This window comes from Meles meles, chromosome 17 (assembly GCF_922984935.1).
Source record: "Meles meles chromosome 17, mMelMel3.1 paternal haplotype, whole genome shotgun sequence".
In the NCBI taxonomy this organism is placed as follows: Eukaryota; Metazoa; Chordata; class Mammalia; order Carnivora; family Mustelidae; genus Meles; species Meles meles.
In genome coordinates, this window is record NC_060082.1 from 42,815,697 (window position 1) to 42,838,686 (window position 22,990).

General features: G+C 36.7%; 1 protein-coding gene and 1 non-coding gene across 4 annotated transcripts in view; both read right to left on the reverse strand.

Moving 5' to 3' along the window:
* The window catches only part of COP1 (COP1 E3 ubiquitin ligase), a 252,902-nt gene that overhangs the window by 12,851 nt on the left and 217,061 nt on the right, over positions 1-22,990 (reverse strand). The gene's annotated exons all lie outside the window — the stretch shown is intronic.
* LOC123928557 lies at positions 9,857-9,997 on the reverse strand. The gene has a single exon (XR_006815765.1). It is a non-coding gene; the product is annotated as a small Cajal body-specific RNA 3 (non-coding RNA).

Here is a 22,990-nt window from a genome sequence, read left to right on the forward strand (position 1 = left end):
ACATCATCTTCAATAGGTACAAAAGAAAGCAATATACTCCAGCTTCATTTATGGTGAGAACTCTGTGCAAGCTGAAAACTGAAAGAAACTTCCTTGTAAGGTTTCTACAAAAATCTTGCATATTCAAAAGTTTTTCCTTTTGTGAGTAAAAAGATGAAGATGCCAGGTATCATCACTTCCCTTCAACATTACACTAAAATGAATAAAAATTAGGTATAAAATTGGGAAAGTAAAATTTAAAATTTATTACTTGTGGATCATATTATTATGCACATAGAATATTCCAGGAATGTAGAAATGGATAATTAAAATTAGTAAGGGAGTTAATAAGCTGCTGGGTTAAAAAAAATGGAGACAATAACATCCCATTCCTCAGAGGTCACTGTGACACCTTTCTTCCTCTTTAATATTTATTGGTTTACTTCAACTGGTGATATACACATGTGGTAAAAATTCAAACAGTACAAAGAATAGGAGAAAAGTATCTCTCACTCCCTTTTTCTGAGTCCCTGAAGTAACTACTGTGATCAGAAGTGAAATCTTTCCAGAAAAACTTAGCATCGTTACTGTGAACTTCAACTGCATGGTAGATCAAGCATGTCTTCAGGGTTATCTCAGGATGTAAAAAAAATCTTAAGTTTTCTACTTGGTAATTCTACTCTCTCCCTACCTTGTTTGAGTTTCAGGTAACAAACAACCCTACTTTGAACTTGGGATTTCACCCTTGTTAAAGTGACAAACCATAATTTATATTCAATTCTAAGCCCCTTGATCACCGAAGAGAAGTCTCTAGGTTTCTCTTACAGTAAAAGCAATTCCACAGAGGTCACTTCTATATTTCTGGACATATTATTAATTGGCCCCCAGGATGAAATGGATCTGACTATGTAAGACAATCCGTATTCTTAAAAATCAAATTAACAAAACATGTGGACAAAAATACACTGTACAGATAAGCCAGAGTGGCAAAGTGGAATAAATAGTCACTGAAGGCACACTTAAGTTCAATGGTCTAACACTTCCAAACTATGTTATCATGGACAAGTTATGTAACCTCTCTAAATCTCAGTCTTCTCAACTATAAAATAAAACTGAGCTAATAGAGCTAACGAAGGGAAGGAAAGGGAACTAACAGAGTTGTTATTAAGACACACATATAAATATCTGGCAAAGAATATGCATCTTATAAGTGAGCGTTTTCAGGGGAAAGTCGTTTCTTCTTCTTCTTTTTTTTTTTTTTGAGAGAGAGTGGGGGTGGGCAGAGGGAGAGGGAAAGAATCTTAACCACGCTCCACACTAAGCGCAGAGCCCAACACGGGTCTCAATCTCACAACCCTGAGGATCATGTCCAGAGCCAAAATTCAAAGTCAGATGCTTAGCCAACTGAGACACCCGGGCACCCCAATGTAAAGTTGCTTATAGTTCCAGGTAAGAGTTTAAGAAAAAGAAGGTAGCCAAACTGTCAAAAATCACAAGAAGATGAAAGGACTGTTTATTAGTAATGGGTTCTTGGATTTGACATTAAATGACTTGGTGATCTCAAAAGCAACTCCACCTGAAGTTCAAGTCTGTAGCATTAAGGGCCTTTGCACAAGTTCCTGGAGCTAACTCAGTCTTCAGAACTTAGCTTTTACAGAAGCTTCTGAAAAAAGCTTTCCCTAATCTCCAAGATGATAAGGTTAACTCTCTCCAAATTTTTCCACAGAAAGAACAAATGTCCATTATCACAGCACGTTCATATCATGATAGTGGCTTCTGTATAAAGTTTATTAATTTCATGCCATTTTATTCATCTATCACTATCCATCTATTTATCATTAGGGCAGATATTATGTGCCAGGTATTCTGCTAGGTACTGGGGTTCTGAAGATGAGTAAGATATGATGTCCGATCTTGAGATTATGGAGTAGGGGGGAAATGGACTTTGAAATAGAAAACTACTATATTATTATGAAAAATACAGAGTTCACAGGGACAACTGAGGAAGCAAGAAGAAGTGATCCTCTATCTGGGAGAGATAAGAAAGCCTTCATACATAAGACCACAAATGAAACATGAAAAAGTAACGGTTGAAATTTCTCATGAGAAAAGACAGAAGATATTTTAGACAAAGGGACATGGTTATGCAAATGTCTTGAGTTTGGGGGGAAAACAGTGTTTTGGGGTGATGACAAATTATGAGTCAATTTGTATATTAGCTGATTAGATTAGAATAACAGGTTGAGGTAACATGTAAACTGTTCTCTCATACCAGAGTTAGGATTTTATTTATGGACAGCAAGCAGTCAATGGCAAGGAAAAGACAGAATTACTTTTTCCCTAATAGTGTTGTATTCCCTCAGTCATGTTTCACTCCCCTCTCACATTCCCCACGGCACTTAGTCATTGTCTTTAATCGTATGTCTTAATAAAACTCTTAAATCCACATATATTGAGTTAAGCAAGTGAAATTACAAAAAGGGAAAAAAAAGTTTGTATTCCAGTGGGTGAGAGACAATTTCTGTATCCTCAAGTATACTTCAAAGTGTTTTTTCTTTTTAAGTAGGCTCCAAGCCCAACATAGGGTTTGAACCCACAACCCCGAGAACAAGAGTTCTACACTCTACTGAGCCAGGCAAGTACCCCAAAACTGTTTTTCATAAGCAAATATACTGAAACACTTTTATGATGATGATAATTTTTTTTTGAGAGACAGTGTGAGCAGTAGGGGGATGGGGGTGGGGGGCAGAGGGAGATGGAGAATCTTAAGCAGACTCCCTGCTGAGCACAGAGCCCAACATGGGGCTTAACTTCATGACCCTGAGATCATGATCTGAGCTGAAACCAAGAATCAGACGCTTAACCAACTGAGCTACCTAGGTGCCCCACTATACTGAAACACTTAAATAAACATGTTTGTAATATATGAGGTTAACTTTAACATTTTTAAAAGGAAACTGAATACAGAAAAAAAGTACTGATTATTTAATAACCCACCTAATGGGACTACTTATCTAATCGTCTCTCAGTATAATGTACTCTACACATTGCTATGAAAATATGATCACGTGATAATTTCATCTCCCTGGACAGTGGACTTTAGGAACTTACTAATGCCTACATAAGAAAGTCCACATTTCTTTTTTCAGTATGGCATTCAAGACTACATCATCTGGAACCTCTCTCATTTCCCAACAGAGTTTCTACCCCACTTCTTAGTTAGACTACTCTATTAGAAGTTTCTTAAATTATAGTTTCTCTCATCTATACCTTTGTTCACACTGCTCTCCGGCCTGAAGGCAGTGCAGCTAAAAGAGGGGGGGTTTTGGAACCACGCAGAGCTGAATTCAAATTCTAACTCTACTACTCCTTATTTAGTTGTATCTTGAGTAAATCAGTTACCGTCTCTGAGCCTTAATTTCACTTGCAAACAGAGGTCAAACGTATGTATACACTTTTTTATGGTGATGACTTTGAATTAAGATGGCAATTAGTATATAATGCCTGGATGGTACTAAAAAGATGCTGGTTTATGGTCTTCTGTCCAGGCATGTCCTTTACCTCTGTCTTAAGCCTTCTAAAACCCTGCATGTTTTTATGAAGCCCAGCACAAGAGCCAGCATCTTCATAAAGTCTTCCACAATTCTCCCAATTAGAAGTAATTTCTCCCCACCTAGGGTTAATACTTTCCCGGGTAATTCTTCTTTCATTCAGGCTTATACCATAGTTGTTTATAAATATTTATATTGGGTTGTAAACCATCTAAATATATGTCATATATTTAGGAATGTATTTTATGGGGCGCCTGGGTGGCTCAGTCAGTTAAGTGTCTGCCTTCAGTTCAGATCATGAGCTCAGGGTCATGGGATGGAGCCCTACATTGGGCTCCCTGTTCAGTGGGGTGTCTGCTTCTCCTTCTACCTCTCCCTCTACTGCTCCCCACTGCTTGTACTCTCTCTGTCTGTCAAATAAATAAATAAAATCTTTTTTTAAAAAGGAATGTATTTTATATATTGCAAGATGTATTATTTATATATTTATACATTGCAAGATATATATAAATTATTAAATGTATTAGATTAAACCTAGTGAATTAAAAGCAAGTGCAGATTGTCCAGTTATATGGGTTAGTGTAGAAAGTGTTGAAGATGATGATAGCAACATTTATTGTTTGTTGCCTGGTCATTAGCCTTGAGTTTCTCACCTATCCCGATACTTTCCAAATATTTTCTAATTTGGTTCCACAATATTACATGGAAGATACTATTATTCTGATTTCATAGAAGAGAAAACAGAGGCACACAAAGGTGATTAACTTGCCCAAAGCATCATAGCTAGTATTGAGTGCCAATACAAATACAAATCTGACAACCTGACTTTAGAGAGTACTCTTGATCATAACCCCACGACCCTAAGAAGTGATAAATGACACATGCCTCCCCCGCCTCTTACATGTTTAAAAGCACAATCTTGCCAAATAAGGATCTCAAAAAATTCTGAAACATTTTCTCCCCCAAAGCAACTTTATGGTCTGTGTTATAAAACTAAGGAAGACAAGAACTCTGAAGATTTTACTGGGAGAAAAACAAAGCTAAGACATATGATTTTTTAAGACCGAGTCTTCCTTTCAAGTGATAGAATACTATTAGTGACATGGCAAAAGTACACTGAAATACTATTCACATTTGTCTTCTAAATGTAAGAGCTGCAGTTGAGATCGCTAGTAAAAATTAATGAAAGTAGTCTGTCTTCAACAGTTTGTTCTACAGTCACTGAATTTTCTTAAGGTGTCCACTAAGTTAAAACTGTATGTCCATTTAAATCCTCAAACATTCATATGATGAAACTGGTAAATCCCTATGTACAACACACCGTATCTGCAAATACAACTCCCTAGAGGACACAGAACACAGAGGAAGATGGCTGAATTTACTATCTTCCTTAAACATAAACAGAGAAGTATATAAAAATATAAGGTAAACTCGGTTTCAAACAAGAACAACTCACAATCTACATTATATCTGTTAATTCCTTAATAGCCCCTCCATAGAGCTTTTGTCTCTTTTTTAAATGAACTGATACCTTTCTTCTCATTGCCAGAAAGGAGTGCTAATTTGGAGAGATGACTACAGTGTCACTTCAAATAAAAGACCATATATACTTTAGACTCTTTTCATATCAAGATTATAAACATAAAATAGGGGCTTTTGCCTCATTTTTTTTTTTTTTTTCCATTTTGGGGTGGGATGGAAGAGTGGTGATATTTATATTTAAAATACATCTGGATGGGGCACCTTTGTGGCTCAGTGGGTTAAAGCCTCTGCCTTCAGCCCAGGTCATGATTCCAGAGTTCTGGGATCAAGCCCTGCATCAGGCTCTCTGCTCAGCAGGGAGCCTGCTTCCTCCTCTCTCTCTCTCTCTCTCTCTCTCTCTGTATACTTGTGATCTCTATCTGTCAAATAAATAAATAAATTTTTAAAAATAAATAAATAAATAAAATATATCTGGAAAATTAGAATGGCTTTTCCCTTCATATATGAGTTCATGGATTCTGTATACAGCCAAATCTGATTTTGATTCAGCATCCTGTAGCCAGAGAACACTAAGTTGAATTTGCCCTTTCAGTCTTTCTGTTCATGCATGATCTAGAGTTGCTTTATGACCATCCTCTGCCTCTCCCTTGAGTTGAGATGCAAATACAATACATAGAAATTTTTAACAGTTTTTCTTCTATCAATGCTCTGTTAAGTGATATTGGTCAGTTATCCAGTTTCTTCACTCCTGTTTATTTTCTTCAAAGTATCCCCAAACCTTCACAAACTTTCTCATGGTACCCTATAATTTAAATACAAAAAAAGAACATACTCAAAGTGCTAACATTTTGCTGCTTCATCTTATTGTGCCATAGTGGCTTTCCTGACATGCAGAATCATTCTTTTATTAAAGCCAGTTTAGAGAAGATCTTGTCTTTTTATCAAGTTCATGTTGTTTCTGATCTCAGAGTTACATGTATTTCACTTTTGTACGGCTATGAGTCATCAGGAGAACCCACCAACTTGACCAGAGTGTGTTCATCTACCTTAACACAGCCATAAACCTATGCTGCATACGGGCATCATGTGAGAGCCCACACAAAGATACTCAAGCATGCGTCCTGAAATGATCCTCAAAGATTTCTAAATAAACACCATTTGTAAGCCTGACAGTTTCTTTTTGTCCCTGACCTTTCTTTTAGCACTGACTTCATAAAATATATATTAAATATGTCTACAAAAAAAAGGAGCACAAAACTATAATCTATCAATAAGAGGTCCTGCTCTTTAAACTGAAATGTTACAGTCCCCCCCCCACCCCCCTGCCTTCTCTGTTATAGAGAATCTAAGGCTGAATTATTTGAATTGAGTTTGTAAGACAGACAAATCTTAGAATCTAAGATTCTCATTTTACTACTGTCTCATTTTACTATCTTACAGAGACAGTAAAACCAAATACAAAAAACCAACCTTCTATCATTATCACATAACCAATCACTGAGCACTACAGGCCAGTTACTATACAAAGGCTTTATATGAATTATTTCACTAAGTCTCCACTTGGCAGTCTTATTGAAGAAAATGTTATTTTCATCCTCAATTTACAAAAGAAACATGGTCTTAAAGAGACTTAATAACTTGTTCAAAGCCATATATACAGCTATAGAATAGCAAAACTATGAATCAACATATGAAGACTGATACAATATACCAATTACCAGCTTGTAGGATACTGATTTAATAAACCACACGCATGGCCCCGACCCAAATTTACACAATCAGAATGCAAGGAGAAAGGAGTCTTAGGTGAACATTTGATATCTATGGGAAAGCCTCAGCTCTCACATATTATATATGGATGTTACATCTCAAATTTCATATACCTAGAGTCCTTTCTATATGTAGAATTTGGTCTTTTATGGATCTCCCTAGAAGTATGATTTTGAGTGATATCACTGGAGAGAAGGGGCTGGCTACAGAACTAAGATGGAAGAGAGTGTTCTACAGTCAGGATACAAGGCTGTGGCAGTACTCTACTCTTCCCTGCCAATCCCAACTCAGATCTGGGAGATTTGGAGTTTCTTCATCACGAAATCTTTTCAAGGTCATTCAGTTAAATCCAAACCCTCTCTTTCCTCCCCACTGGTATACTTCCTTAAGATGATAATGGGCACCTATTTAAGCACAAACTGTAAAGACTATTATGAAAAGAATGATATAGTCATAATTTATGATTAATAAAATAATGGGTAATTATTTTAATAAAACCTATTATATTCATCACATCATACTTCTTTTTTTACTGATTCAAATACCTGTTCTTATAACTAACTTATCTAATAAGAGGAAATGAATTACTCTGCTAATCAAAAGGACTCCTAGAGTTGGTGGCTTATCATATTTTTCAAATTCAAACTTCTTAAGCTTTTTAAGTAAGATTTTCTGAATGAATAGTGGAAACATTCCATATAGAAGATATTTTTATAATCATTCTAAGACAAAGTGGACCAGGTTTTTTTAATGGCAAACTGATGATGCTCTAGGTGCTGGATATTTCCTATACCCATGACTAGATTTAAGAAAGGACAGTACTAAACAGAGAGAAGACATAAATGCATATGAAATTCAGATTTTATCTAAAGGTAAAAGGGCCTAATATGATCATGACTATAAACACAAAATACCAGCCCACTAAATTTTACCACTTGATCTGTCTCTATATGAAAATTCACATTCATTAAAAATGATTTCATTATAAACTGCTCCTCTGACCATATACACGTGTACAGATTGATCTACAATTTCTTTGCAGGACTTCTTCTAAGATGTTTTACCATTTTGAAAGGTTAACAATATATCAAGAACTTAAGACTTCAAAGCAGTCCAACAATCATGTCTCAGTGCCAATTCAGAAATGTAATGTGAGTAGACAGAAACACACACACATATACACACACAGGAAGAAAGTGGAAGGAGGTCTACCTCCACCAAAAATCTGCCTCCTCCAGAATCAGTAGATTATCAACTCTCTTCCCTGTCTCAAGCTTATTTTTTTCTGTCAAGACCTTTTTATATTTGGTATCCAAAGGAAACTGTGTTCACATTTTGAGCATACATTACACCAACTGTTCTCAGGAATGGATATTAAAACTATTTAACAGCAGGAGGGGGCAACAACCTAGGTATCAACCTAGTTTTAGAAAAAAACAAACATAGCTACACCATTAAATATCTGATTGTCCCTGATTTTAGCATATCCTTGGCCGTAAAAGTGGTTATAATTCCATTTAATCTTTAAGTACAACAGGAATATTACAGACACAAATATTTTATCTTACAATGGGATTTAAAATTCACATTGTGAGAATCAAACTCTGAGCTTCCACAAAACCTCAAATAGCAAAGGATGTGTAACTGATGGGACTGGTACAAAACACTTACTTGCCTTCACACTCAAATAAATTCATCTCTAATTATTACGTCAGCTCTGATCTGTAATATACGAGAATCACTCAATTCCTATATGATACATCTGATTTTAGTAGAAAACAGCTGTCACTTACCAGATTTACTGGAGACTGTGGAGGAGAGAGTTTAAGAGGCATATATGATCTGGCAGCAAAAGGGTGAGGGCACTACATAGCTACGTGGAAGATGAAATGGAAGAACATGGTAGCAAACAGATTCAAAATGATGAATGCTTTGAAAAGGATTTAAGAACACAAGGTTAAATAAGTTAAATAAGTACTACATTTCCTGGGCTTGGCTGAAACATCCTAGAAAATAACAAGAGTGGTGAGGACAACTCTCATATTTATTTGTAAACACACCTTGAGATAGATTCAGTCATAAGGCAGTCTCTTCCCTTTTGAATTTGACCTCAATAATATTTATGTTCTTGATTTTTACTCAGAGGTCATTTTGATGAAGGGTTTTGAACCTAGATTTTAATTTCTTGTGTAAAGAAGCAGAGCACAAATAATACAAGTGAGGGGCACCTGGGTGGCTCAGTCGGTGAAGCACCTGCCTTTGACTCAGGTCCAGATCCCTGCTCAGCAGGGAATCTGCTTCTCCCTCTCCCTCTGCCCCTCCACCTGCTTATGCTCTCTGGCTCTCAAATAAATAGAACCTTTAAATAATAATAATACAAGTAGTACAAAATCTTAAAATGGTTCCTCAAAATAAAGAGCAGACTAATGATTTCTAAAGAGCTTAGAAAAATAAGGCTATGATTCAATATTGTCTGATACAGTAATTGTTCAGAATAAGAAATATATGGGAATTTCAAAGCCACAAACAAGGACAGATACCCATGCAATTAGTTATAAATAAACCCAGCTGTGCTTTGCTTACAGCACCCTCCCCTGCTGACAAAACACAATGAAAAACCCAAGATTTCAAATTTAGTGCTAAGAAGTTAATACTTAGTAGCTAGCTTTTTCCTGGTAATGATCATTCCTCAAATTTGTTACAGACTTAAAAATTTACATAAACTGTGTTTGGAAATATCATTTTCTTAATGATGAATCAATTTCTAACCAGAAACTTCATGGAAACTACTCCTGATTAGCTTTTTCATATCTAAAATATTGATTGACCTCTACTGATAACCCTGATTAGTTAAGCCAATGACCTCTCAGAAAATAATATTTCTATATTCAGTCCACTTCCTGGCTGTAGGTTCCTTAATCAATCAAACAATACCTATTCTTAAAACCATAAAGTATCTATAACCCAATTGAGATGGACGCAGAAGTAACCTCACTTGGTGACTATTAAAAATTCCGTACACTTACTGACCAAGACAGTAAAAAAATAGCACAGAAAGGAATGCTGGTTTAAAGGTTGTATGGAGGGGAACGATCAGACTTAGCCAGCTGTCCTAAGCCAGACAGAGACCTCCATGTTTATGTAGGATCACTGCAATTTGTAGACAAAAGGCATTTTTCCATTTGTCCACATAGTTGGTTCCTGCAGGTTCCATTTTTGTTGTGATTTATTATTAAGAAGCCTTCAGTTATCCTGTCTTTCCTATAGCAACTTCCCAACTGCATAAGATTCTCATTTAAATACCCCTCAATGCATTTAAGTAAACTACAGAAAAAAACAGGATTCCGAAAGAAATAGAAAAAGAACTACTAAAAAAAACAAAACACGCAGCATATAAAAACCAAAGTGATCTTTACTCTAGGAATAAGGTTGCCAAGAATATGTACAAGGGAAGGAGGACTGAGATACACACACCAAAAAAATCACATACATCCCATACATCCACCAACTTTCCTTTATTCCCAATGCTTTCTAAACTCTCCTCCCTTCTCATTACCCAGCCCCAATCAAGTTAATTTTCCTTGACACAAAACAACTCAAATATTATCTCTAGTCACCTATAACTTCCCTCACATATCAATACCTCCAGACCCTGGATACGCCCCTGAATAAAGCTTAAAAACAATGTGCTTGCAATCATATATCTCACAGAAAACAATTACTCCATACTGCCGATCAATACTGCAGAGGGCCTCTGATCATGGAACTGTGCATTTCTTTTCTTTTCTTTTTTTTTTAGATTTTATTTATTTATTTGACAGACAGACCAGATCACAAGTAGGCAGAGAGGTAGGCAGAGAGAGAGAGAGAGAAGCAGGCTCCCCACTGAGCAGAGAGCCTGATGCGGGGCTCGATCCCAGGACCCTGAGATCATGACCTGAGCCGAAGTTCAGAGGCTTAACCCACTGAGCCGCCCAGGCGCCCCGGAACTGTGCATTTCTAAGGGCACTATTTGCACATTTCCTCCAGAATACTCTGGCAAAACTATTTCAAGAGTTCTGTACTACTTTAAGGATACCATGTAATATAGAAGTAACAGTAATGAATTTAAGACACAGGGACATGGACTGTATTTTGGTTCTGTCACGGTACTGGCTTCACCTTCATGGAAACTCAATTTCTTCAATTATAAGGTGGATAATTTTAGGTACTTGACGGAATTTTTATGAAAACTCAAAGGAAACACAGTAAAGTATCTAACCAAAATAGGAACTAGCATATTATAGGCAGCAAACAAATAAGTGGCAATTATTTTTTTTTAAGACTTTATTCATTTATTTGACTGAGAGAGAAAGAGAGATCACAAGCAGGCGGAGAGGCAGGGGGAAGCAGGCTCCCCACTGAGCAGAGAGCCTGACTTGGGGCTTGATCCCAGGACCCTGAGATCATGACCCGAGCCGAAGGCAGACGCTTAACCCACTGAGCCACCCAGGCGCCCCGGCAATTTTTCTTAATAAAATACTATATAAATTTTTAAAAAGATTTATTTTAGAAAGAGATAGCAGCAAGGAGGGGCAGAGGGATAGGGAGAAAGAAACATAAGCAGACTCCACACTTATCACAGAGCCTGATGCTAGGCTCAATCTCATGACCCTGAGATCATGATCTGAGCCAAAACTAAGAGTTGGACGTTTAACCAGCAGAACCAACCAGGCACCCAACCTAAATTTCTTTGTAATTAAAAGGCAGTTGGTGGGCACCTGGGTGCCACAGTTGGTTAAGCGTCTGCCTTCAGCTCAGGTCCTGGGGCTGAGTTGGGAGTCCTGCTTCTCTCTTTCCCTCTGCTCCCCCTACCCTGCAGCTTGTGCACTCTCTCTCTCTCTAATAAATCAAATCTTAAAAAAAAAGAAAGAAAGAAAGAAAGAAAGAAAAAGGCGTTGTCTAAAGTATGAATGTCCTAGTATATCACAGTCACCATATTCATGATCTTATAAAACTGATTAAAAACATAAAGTAGGCTCCCTAGGTTAAGGCGATTTAAATTTTATCTTAACCGTTTCCTAGAAGACTAAGTAGAACTAATTATAACAGCTATTGGTGTTATTTTTTGCTCTCAAAGTAGAAGCAAGGAATATAACAGGGGCAACGCAAAATGAAGTACAGTTAGAAAAGAATATGCTTGAGTGGCAGCTGGTAAAACGCATTCTACAGGTGCATCAGTAACTATTAAAACCCAGAAACCAAGGACAGAGAACAAAAAAGTAGGGATTGAGTGGAAAAGGGTAAGAGGATTTAAGTAAGTGGGAGAGGGAGGAGAGGCAATACAGAAATTTTTAAATTTTATGACTTGGAAGAAGATACAGCCAAAAGGAAATAAGGATGTTAATATGTCGAAAGGTGAATAGAAAAATCAAAGGAATGGCGTTTTATAATAAATTTCTTTTGGTTGTACAGAATAAATTCCTGAGTTCAATGACTGATTTAAACTGACTTCACAGTGGGGCGTCTGCGTGGCTCGGTTAGTCAAGCATCAGACTCTTGATTTTGGCTCAGATCACAATCTCAGGGTTGTGAGATCAAGCCCCGTGCAGGGCTCTGGGCTAAGCGCAGAGTCTGCTTGAGATTCTCTTCTTCTCCCTCTCCCTCTCTACTTGCCCCCCACTTCATGCACGTTCTCTCTCAAACAAATAAACAAACAAATAAGTAAAATCTTTAAACAAATCTCACTGCTTTTTGTGGCCATTTAGAGTCTTTGAAAATTTAGTTAGATGAAATATGTTAATTCAGCAAATACTTATAAAGCAAATATAAGAAGGAAAAAAAGCTCAACAACTGATACCGTATAGTACTTTATTACTTATGAATCCATAAGCAGTGTGTTAAAAATGAAGACTCTGGAGCTTCCGGGCTGGTGAACACATTCAAGTGATGGGAAGATGGCTTGCCCGGGACCAGGAAGCTCTATACTCTTGCCACTGCTGCCGCCACCAGCAGCAGCAGCAGCAGCAGCAGCAGCAGCAGCACCTTTCTCTGTGTATCTTTTCTATTTGGCTTTCCCTGAATTGTATTCCTTTATAATAAATTAGCAAATGTTTGGTCAAATTTGGCTGATTAAACATCAGGCCATGCTACCTTTTGGGAGACACATCTTTGACTCCAGCTTTAAGATCCTGATTTACTACAAGCACTACAAGAATGTCCTAACTTTTATTTGTGCTATTGAGGAGATCAGAGGGAAATCACAGCCTATTATCCAATGTTGCCCTTGGAGCTGGTCTTTGTAACATCTTCCAAAGTGACCGAATTCCACGGGGACTTAGAATCTTAATGTGGCTCTTGGAAGGGTTTGAGACAATAATACCTAGTTACTCCTCTGAAATGAAGAACAGGTCTGTGGTGGTCACTGCTGGAAACATTTTTTTGCCCCATCCCCAATGGATACACTACTGGATCTCTACAAATTTCCACAGGTGGGATCAACACTGGATGTGCTGGGAATGGGATCTTTGTTTCTCCCATGTAATTTTAGGCTATTTAATAAAAAGAAAGAAGAGATTTGTGCATTCCGTAAAGAAATAAAACCACCACCAAAGAGGTTCCTGCGTTTCACCTTCTTTGAAACATTAACTTAGTAAATTTGAGGTTTAGAAACTTGCATTTTTAATACAAATCCTAGGAAATTAACAATTCTGAAGTAGATACTCAGTAAGACCATGCTTTGAAAAAACACTAGTATAGACACTGGAAACTGTCTGTAAGTGTTGAATTCAGAGAAAGGAGAAATCTGCATTTTTCTGCTATTGGCCAAAGGGTTGGTGAGAGGGAAGTGGAAAGATTTTAAAAAACAAAATTACTGAGTGCCTATTTTCCTGATCCCACGCAAGGCCAAGACAAAACCAAGATGAACAGGACAAGAGTTTTAAACCTAATGAGGCTTTTGCGCTCAATAAAAATGACTGTATATGTAAAGCTTATTTTAACACTTTCACATAATCTATGTAAGTTTACTTAGTTAAAAAAGATATTATATTCAGTACTGGAATTTGAAATACAAAGTGGCTCACAGGATTTTGTAGACAATTTAACTTCACAAATGGAAATCTATGAGAATTCAAAATAAATACAATAAAACGGGAAACTGAGAACAATGCTGTTACCTATACTAGCGTGTTTATATGTACTAGTAAGTAAATGTCCTATTCTCTTTTCTTTCATCCTCCCATTTTGGTATTTAAACTAGTCCATAACAAAGGAAACTACACAACATCAGCACAACTTCACAGAACGCAATTTTGAACTCCTCACCTCTATTTTCAAGTGACATTATATACCTGCAAAGGATTCAAGTAAGACTGAGATAAAGAGTGAGTTAACATAATGAAAATTCAGATGATGACTTTCACTGCAAATGGAGTTACGAGTTCTTAAACATCACACATTTTTAAATATTTATTGTTTATGAGGGGATGGGAAGAAGTAGAAGCTATTCTTAATGGAACAACTTTGTAAGACTTGGAGTTACAGAAAAATATAATGGACTTCCTTGTGAAGAAGGAATTTCTGGTCACCAGAAGTATTCAAAAAGTTTGAAGGATACCCCATTAGAAATGTGATATAATTCATTTCTACATTGGGCAAAATGTAAGGAATCTAAAGGTTGTCATCTACCCAAATAACACTCTACTACTTCTGTGGCTACAAAACTCAGCACTGTACTTAAAGAACTTCCTGTCTAATGATATTACAATATGTAACACACAGAAGTACAGAAACGGGCATCTGGACATAGTAAGCAGCGAGGTCAAAGGCACAAAAAGGGTAAACAAACAAACAAACAATCCTGTGGTATGTGAGGGTCTTCAAACAGTTCGGTGTTGCTGGAGTGTAAAATGTGCCTACGCGAGTGGTAGATGATAATGCTGAAGAAGCAGGTGTTAAATGTCACATAAAAAAGCTTAGATTTTATTCTGTAACCATTAGACACGAGGGAGCATTTTAAACAGCACAGGTAAATTAGCCTGGGACGACGAGGTGATGGCCGGGGGTGATGAAGGCCTGAATTAGTAGGGGTAAGTGGCAGAGTAGCAGGGGACAGAGAATGGATTCAACATTAAAAGGAAAATGAGATCAGATTGTGCTTAGACACATACCAAACCTGCTTTTACATTTCTAAGAGTCCATTCTTTAATGGTCAAAACCTTGTACTTAAATAGATTTGATTTTAAGTTTATAGAATACCAAAGAATAGGGGTGCCTGGGTAACTCAGATCTCAGGGTCCTGGGACAGAGCCCCCTCCCAGGGCTCCCTGCTCAGCAGGGAGTCTGCTTCTCCCTTTCCCTGTGTCCCTCCCTACTCCCCCGCCACTTGTGCTCTCTCTCTCTCAAATAAATAAAATCTTAAAAAAAGAATACTGAGGAATAGGAGCGTATTTTAATAAAATTTTAAAAAATTAATCCAATACTTTCCATGTTGTAGTAAACACAGCAATACTCTATACTGTCTGAATTTCAACAGAAATCCCCTGGTTCATTAGTAGAATACCAAATTGGCTTAAATGTGTCTTCACAACTGTCAGTCACATTTAAAAGTCTGGCAAACTTTAGAGAAACTTGCCTTATTTGAGACTCAAATAAAAATGCTCAATGGATTAAGATGTTACATTATAACTTGTAGATACCATAAATATTTTCCTCACACTTCAAAAAATTCTTGTCCTGGCTAAATAGGTCTTGAGACTTTCGTTAGCAAACAAATTTCAAATAGATGATTTCATTGCTACTACCAATTCAGATACTGAATTTGTCTTTTGTAGTCGAGATTACTTTTGTCACTTAACTAAATTATTATCTGTGGTAATGCCAAGGGAGGGGTGGATTACAGAAGAACATACACTATAAACTATATTTTGCAAAGATAATTATCCCAAAATGTTGTAAGAAATCAAAAACCCATTACTATTAATAGAGTTCTGAAATATACTGACAATACACAAATTTAAATACCAGGAAGTAAGTATAAGATAATTAAAAGTGATTGTTAAAAACCCCTTCTATCTACAGAAGTAATACAAGTACTAAAAACTAGAGAGTACAGCTTGGAGATGGAGAAAGTTGGAAAGAGCAATGCCTCTATGACAACAAGAAAAAAAAGCTGAACAACTGCTAATTAATGACATTTCTTGGACCTTTTAAAGAACTGTTTAGGGAAAAAAACCATCTAAAAACCAGAAGAAACTGGTACCTGTAGGAAAGAGAACGCTACAGTATTTGCTTACCTGAACCAGAAACAGCTGGATAAACCAGCAGGAATTTTAAGTTCCTGTTTAACAAAATACCACAAGGTGCCTAGCATGAAGTGTGAGGCCCCTGCGACTATAAACATTGGGGGTGGGAGAGTAGCATGCTTTTCCAGACTTTTCTTCCGTGATCCCCACCTGGGAAGAATGGAGAGCATCTTCAGAAAACGTCTCATGTGGTATTGGCTGGAGGAAAGGAACAGCAACCATTTCCTAAAACCATGCAGATGCATACCTACTAGGTCCCTACAGAACAAAAGGATTAGTCTGTAGAGGAAAGAGGGGGAGGGGCTTATAGTCTGAGGAGAAACTGCAGTTGAAGGGGAACAGGAAATAAAATGTTTTACTCTTGGGAGAAGGGCAAGAACCTATGTTAGGTACAGCATTTCATTTGGAAGATGGGCAGAAATGTGAACTCCACACCCCAAGACCTAGGTTCACAGGACCAGACTTGGAATGAGGATTATTCAAAACTTAAAAGAACATCCCTCTTCCCATAACCACCCCCAACACATAAACAAGGAATATAGCAAAGATTGCTACAAGAGACAGGTTTGTTCTGGAAGCAGTGCAAAGGGCAGACCGAAAACCAGTAGAGAACACACTGAGAAAACTCTTCTGGCGAAGTAGCCAAGACTCTAAACACAAAGTATTACTAGAATATGGTCCAATGAGGGTAATCATAGCAAGAACAAACTTCGAAACAACTTAAATCATGACTACGTCAACACAACTCCTACAATGAAAGTGTTGCAGAACGAAAAGCATACACAGCATACCCAAAAGTATTCACAGCCGAAAAAAACATTTCCTTCAGTATCTACTGTCCCATACAATATGCACGGCTTTTAACCAAAAATCACAAGGCATTCAGGGAAAAACAATCTGAGGAGACAATCATTAAGCTAGACTCAGGCATGACACAGATGTTAGGACTATCTGTAAATCAAACCAGATCAATACTTACATTAAAAGTAAATAATTTAAACACCCAATCAAAAAGTAGAGATTATAAGACTGAATAGCAAAAGAACATTTATATGCCATCTACACCTTACCTTCGGACATAAATAAACAAACTGAAAGGCACTAAGATGATATACCAAAGAAGCTGTAACTGAAAGAAAACTAGAATGGCTATATTAATATCAGACAAAATAGACCTTATGACCCAGAATACGACAATAGACAAAAAGGAAAATTTCATAATGATGAGTTTATACACATCACAGAGCTGTAATAATTATATAAAGAACACAACACAAAACTACATAAATCAAAACCTGACAGAATTGAAAAGAGAAATAGAAAACTGAACAATTTATACCTGGAGATTTCAAAATTCCAACTCTTTCTAGCTAACAGAACAACTAGGCAGAAAATTAGCAAGATTATACAAAAACTGCAAAACAGTATCAATTAAGTTGACCTAATTAACAGTCTACCTAACAAAAGCAGAATACAGATTCTTCTCAAATGCACGTGGAACATATATGAAACCATGAAACTGATTTTAAATCCCCCAAGTAGAAGCCATATATTCCTTAGACCACAACAAAATTAAACTAGAAACCAAATTTGGATATTAAACAACACATTCCAAATAACTCAGAGGCCAAACAGAAAATACCAAGGGAAATTTTAAAATATTGTGATCTGGATGAAAATTAAAAATTAAAGGAGCAGTTTAAGCATTAAGTACATGTTCCTTTTGGATGTATTTTTTCAGAAGTGGTAGAAACAGGTGGTAAATAGGCAGGGGAAAGCATTTTAAAAAAAACTTGTCATAGACCCTTTGTTAACATTTTATTTCAAATGCTAGGCTAATGACCATTAAAACTTCCTTCTGAAGAAGGAAGCTGCCGCTGCTGCTTTTTCTCTAGACGTCACAACAAAGCTAGAGTGAATACTGACATGATGATGTCATTACTTTTTTTACTGACATGTTGATGCTCCAGAATATTTCAAAAACACTTTCAAAGGGAGAAAGAATGGAAGAGGAATAAAGTTAAGTCGGAAGACATTATGTGCTTTGGCAATGGTGAGTACTATTACTTTTAATGAATGGATTTGTATGGTCCTTGAAAAATTATAAATGTGTACATATATGTATATGCATGCGTGTTTGTAGAAAAAAAAATGTCTACTTCCCTAAAAATGTGAGTTTAAATGTCAGTTATTTCACAAAGTATAATGACTGCTCAAGATAAAACTTCAACACAAAATATCATATATATTTTGAACGATGATAAAGTGGGTAAAAAGAACTAGCAGGTCAGATTAATACAACCTCTTCTAGGACTTCAAATCTAAAGTATCATCAATTCACTCAATTAAATTTGCCATCCACAATATTTAAAAAGAAAACAAACATAAAATTTTCTCCTAGAATTCCCTGTCAGGTGGAATAATCTATTCAAAACATATCTTTGACAAGAAAAATCTAGGGGTCTCAGGTCAGAACTGAAATACACTCACACAAATGAGAAAAATTCATCTTAATATTATCTGAGATACTACATTTGAATCACTTTAGAATATATGAAAAAAACACTAGATACCAAAAGAATATTAAGCTGGTCCTTAACTTAGAGTATACACAATAAACACGACTTTCAAATTTTAAAAGGGTAAAGATCTATAGAAAAAAATTTTTTTTAAGATTTTATTTATTTATATGAGAGAGAGAGAGAACACTAGAGGGGAGAAGGTCAGAGGGAGAGGCAGACTTCCTGGTGAGCAGGGAGCCTGATGCAGGACTCGATTCTGGGCCTCTGGGATCATAACCTCAGCCAAAGGCAGTTAGTTACTTAACCAACTGAGCCACCCAGGTGCCCCTAAAACTTTTATATATAGCCTTCACTATGAGGTAAAAAATTATATAAACAAAATTGATCCAGTAATTCCACTACTGTTTACCCAAAGAAAAGAAAAACATTAATTCAGAAAGACGAGTACACTGCTGTGTTTTTACTGCGGCATTATTTATAATAGTCAAGGTATGAAAGGAACCCAAGTATCCATCAATAGGATGAATGGGTAAAGAAGATGTAGTAAATTAACAAACAGTAAAATGAAATTATGTTTTTCTACCACTTTGAAAAGGATGGAAACTAAACCTTGCACACTAAAATATCAACAAAGAATCTTACTGAAAGTTAACATGTGTAACTACTCGTACAAAATGAATAGCTACTCTACTTTCTTAACAACTGACTCACTAAGTTTCCCAGTTAAGAATCTTCTCTTTTCAGGATTAATACATCAAAACACCCAGGTGATAATGCAGAACAATTGGTAATATAATTATTTACACTACAGTAAATTTTTCATTTATAAAAACAGAAATATAGAAAATTATAATTTATAAGAAAATTTATAATCAAATAATTCAACATCCTTTTTTGTTATTTTTTACCCATATAACATGAAAATTCTATTTCACATTCCTTTTTTATAGTCCCTATAAGTACTTTCAGGACCCACCACCAGGCATACTGATTACCAACAAACTGTTAGAAAGAGTAAACACATTATGGATGCAGTCTTTTTATTTCAAATTAGAAATATTTTACTCTAAACAATTCTTCCTATAAAGCTCATGTTAAAAGTAAAACATAGGAAAAAAAGTAAAACATGTTTTATATTTATTCAAAGTCTTATTAATAACTCTTGGCATACACCATAAAACATATCTTTACTAAGCTGGTTGATATACATAAGCCCAATAGAAACTTCTTTTAATAAACATTTAATTTCTAGATGGGAAAAAGGTGGGTCTTTTGTTTTGTTTTCTGGTTTAATAATGTTGTTTTATTTATTTATTTGATCATTTTATTAGTCACCACAGTACATCATTAATTTTTGATGTACTGTTCCATGATTCACTGTTTGCATTTAATACCCACTGCTCCATGCAATATGTGTCCTCCTTAATACCCATCACTGGGCTAACTCATCCCCCCATTCCCTCCCCTCTGAAACCCCCAGTTTGTTTCCTGGAGTCCACAGTCTCTTATGGTTCTCATGGTTCTTCTCTTACCCCTTGATTGGAATAAAGGTGTTTTTGTAATCTTATTGAGCTGTTTTTCCTCTTTACTTGTGAAATTATATGCAGATTATTGCAATTTTTATGGAGTTATTTTTTTCTTTTTTCATGTGTATTTTGTTAAAATAGAAAATGAGGATTTTTTTTTTTAAGATTTTATTTATTTGACAGAGACACAGCGAGAGAGGGAACACAAGGAGGGGGAGTAGGAGTGGGAGAAGCAGGCTTCCTGCTGAGCAGGGAGCCCAGTGGAGGGGCTCAAACCCAGGACCCTGGGATCATGAACTGAGTGGCAGACAGATGCTTAAATGACTAAGCCACCCAGGTGCTCAAAAATGATATTTTTAAGAAGAATTTTTAAACTGTAGTTAACATAGTGTTCTATTAGTTTCAAATGTATAATATAAAGACTCAACAATTCTACACATCACTTAGTGCTCATCACATAGTCTTAATCCCCCCACCCTTTTTTTTTTTTAAGATTTTATTTGTTTATTTGACAGAGAGAGAGAGAGAGATCACAAGTAGGCAGAGAGACAGGCAGAGAGAGAGAGAGGGAAGCAGGCTCCCTGCCAAGCAGAAAGCCCGATGCGGGGCTCGATCCCAGGACCCTGAGATCATGACCTGAGCCGAAGGCAGCGGCTTAACCCACTGAGCCACCCAGGTGCCCCTTAATCCCCTTTATTTCACCTATCTCCCTACCCACTTCACCTTTGACAACTACCGGTTTGTTCTCTGTATTTAAGAGTCTGTTTTTCTGGGGTGCTTGGGTGGCTCAGTGGGTTAAAGCCTCTGCCTTCGGCTCAGGTCATGATCTCAGGGTCTTGGGATCGAGCCCCACATGGGGATCTCTGCTCCGCAGGGAGCCTGCTTCCTCCTCTCTCTCTGCCTGCCTCTCTGCCTGGTTGTGATTTCTCTCTGTCAAATAAATGAAATATTAAAAAAAAAAAAAAAAAAAAGAGTGTGTTTTTCTGCCAAACTATGGAAAGAGCCTAGATATCAACAGATGATATGAATGGATAAAGAAGATGTGATATAAACAAACAAGGGAGTATTATGCAGCCATCAAAAAACTCTGCAAAGATGTGGATGGAACTAGAGGATATTATGCTAAGCAAAAAAGTCAATCAGAGAAAACACAGAGGAAGGGAGGGAAAAATGAAACAAGATGAAACTAGAGAGGGAAACATGTGAGACTCTCAATCTCAGGAAACAAACTGAGGGTTGCTGGAGGGCCTGATGGACACCGGGGAGGGTATGTGCTATGGTGAGTGCTGTGAACTGTGTAAGATTGATGTATCACAGACCTATACCCCTGAAACAAATAATACATTATATGTTAATAAAAAGAGTCTGTTTTTGTTTCTCTTTTGTTCTTTGCTTGTTTTGTTTCTTTAATTCCACAAGTGGAATCATGGTATTTGTCTTTTTGACTTATTCCACCTAGCATTATACCATCTATGTTGCTGCAAATGGCAAGATCTCATTCTCTTTTATGGCTGAGTAGTATTTCATTGTCTGTGTATGTGTGTGTATATACACACTACATCTTCTTTACCCATTCATCTGCTGATGGATTCTTGGGTTCCTTCCATATCTTGGCTATTATAAAGAATGCCGCAGTAGAAACACAGCAGTGTACTCATCTTTCTGAATTAGTGTTTTTGTTTTCTTTGGGTAAACATTAGTGGAATTACTAGATCATATGGTAATTCTATTTTCAATTTTTTGAGAAATTTCCATACTGTTTTCCATAGTGGTTGCACCAATTTACATTCCCATTAATAGTATACAAAGGTTCCTTTTCCTCCACAAACAAGTTATTTGTCTTTTTGATTCTAGCCATTCTGACAGGTGAAAAGTGATATATCACTGTGGTTGTGATTTGCATTTCCATGATGATGAGTGATGATGAGAATGTCTTCATGTGTCTATTGGTCATCTCTATATCTTCTCTGGAAAAATGTCTATTCAGGTCCCTTGTCTTTTAAAATCAGATTATTTTTGGGGTGTTGAGTTGTAGAAGTTCTTTATATATTCTGGCTATTAACAGATATATCATTTCCAAATACTTTCTCCCATTCAGTAGTTTGCCTAACAGTTTCCTTCACTGTGCAGAAACTTTTTAGTCTGATGCAGTCCCAATAGTTTATCTTGGCTTTTGTTTCCCTTGCCATAGAAAAATGTTTCTATGGCTAATGTCAAAGTCTTAGAGGATTTTTATGGCTTCAGGTCTCACATGTAGGTGTTTAATTCATTTTGAGTTGATTTTTGTGTATGGTATAAGAAAGTGGTCAGTTAGTTTCATTCTTTTGCATGCAGCTGTCCAGTTTTCCCAATGCCATTTATTGAGGAGACCATCTTTTTCCCACTGTATATTTTTGCCTCCTTTGCCATAGTTTAATTGGCCATATAATCGTGGGTTTACTTCTTGGTCCTCTATTCTGTTTCATTGATCTACATGTCTACTTTCGTGCCAGTACCACACTGTTTTGATTACTACATTTTTTTAAAAAAGATTTTATTTATTTATTTGACAGAGATCACAAGTAGGCAGAGAGGCAGGCAGAGAGGGGCCTGTGGGGGCGGGGGGAGAGCAGGCTCCTGCTGAGCAGAGGGCCGGATGCGAGTCTCAATCCCAGGACCCTGGGGTCATGACCTGAGCCAAAGGTAGAGGCTTTAATCCACTGAGCCACCCGGGTGCCCCCGATTACTATGTTTTTATATTTTATCTTGAAATTTGGAATTGTGATGCCTCCAGCTTTGTTCATCCTCCTCAAGACTGCTTTGGCTATTCAGAATCTTTTGTGGTTCCACACAAATTTTAGCATTATTTGTTCCAGTTCTGTGAAATTTTTTTCTTA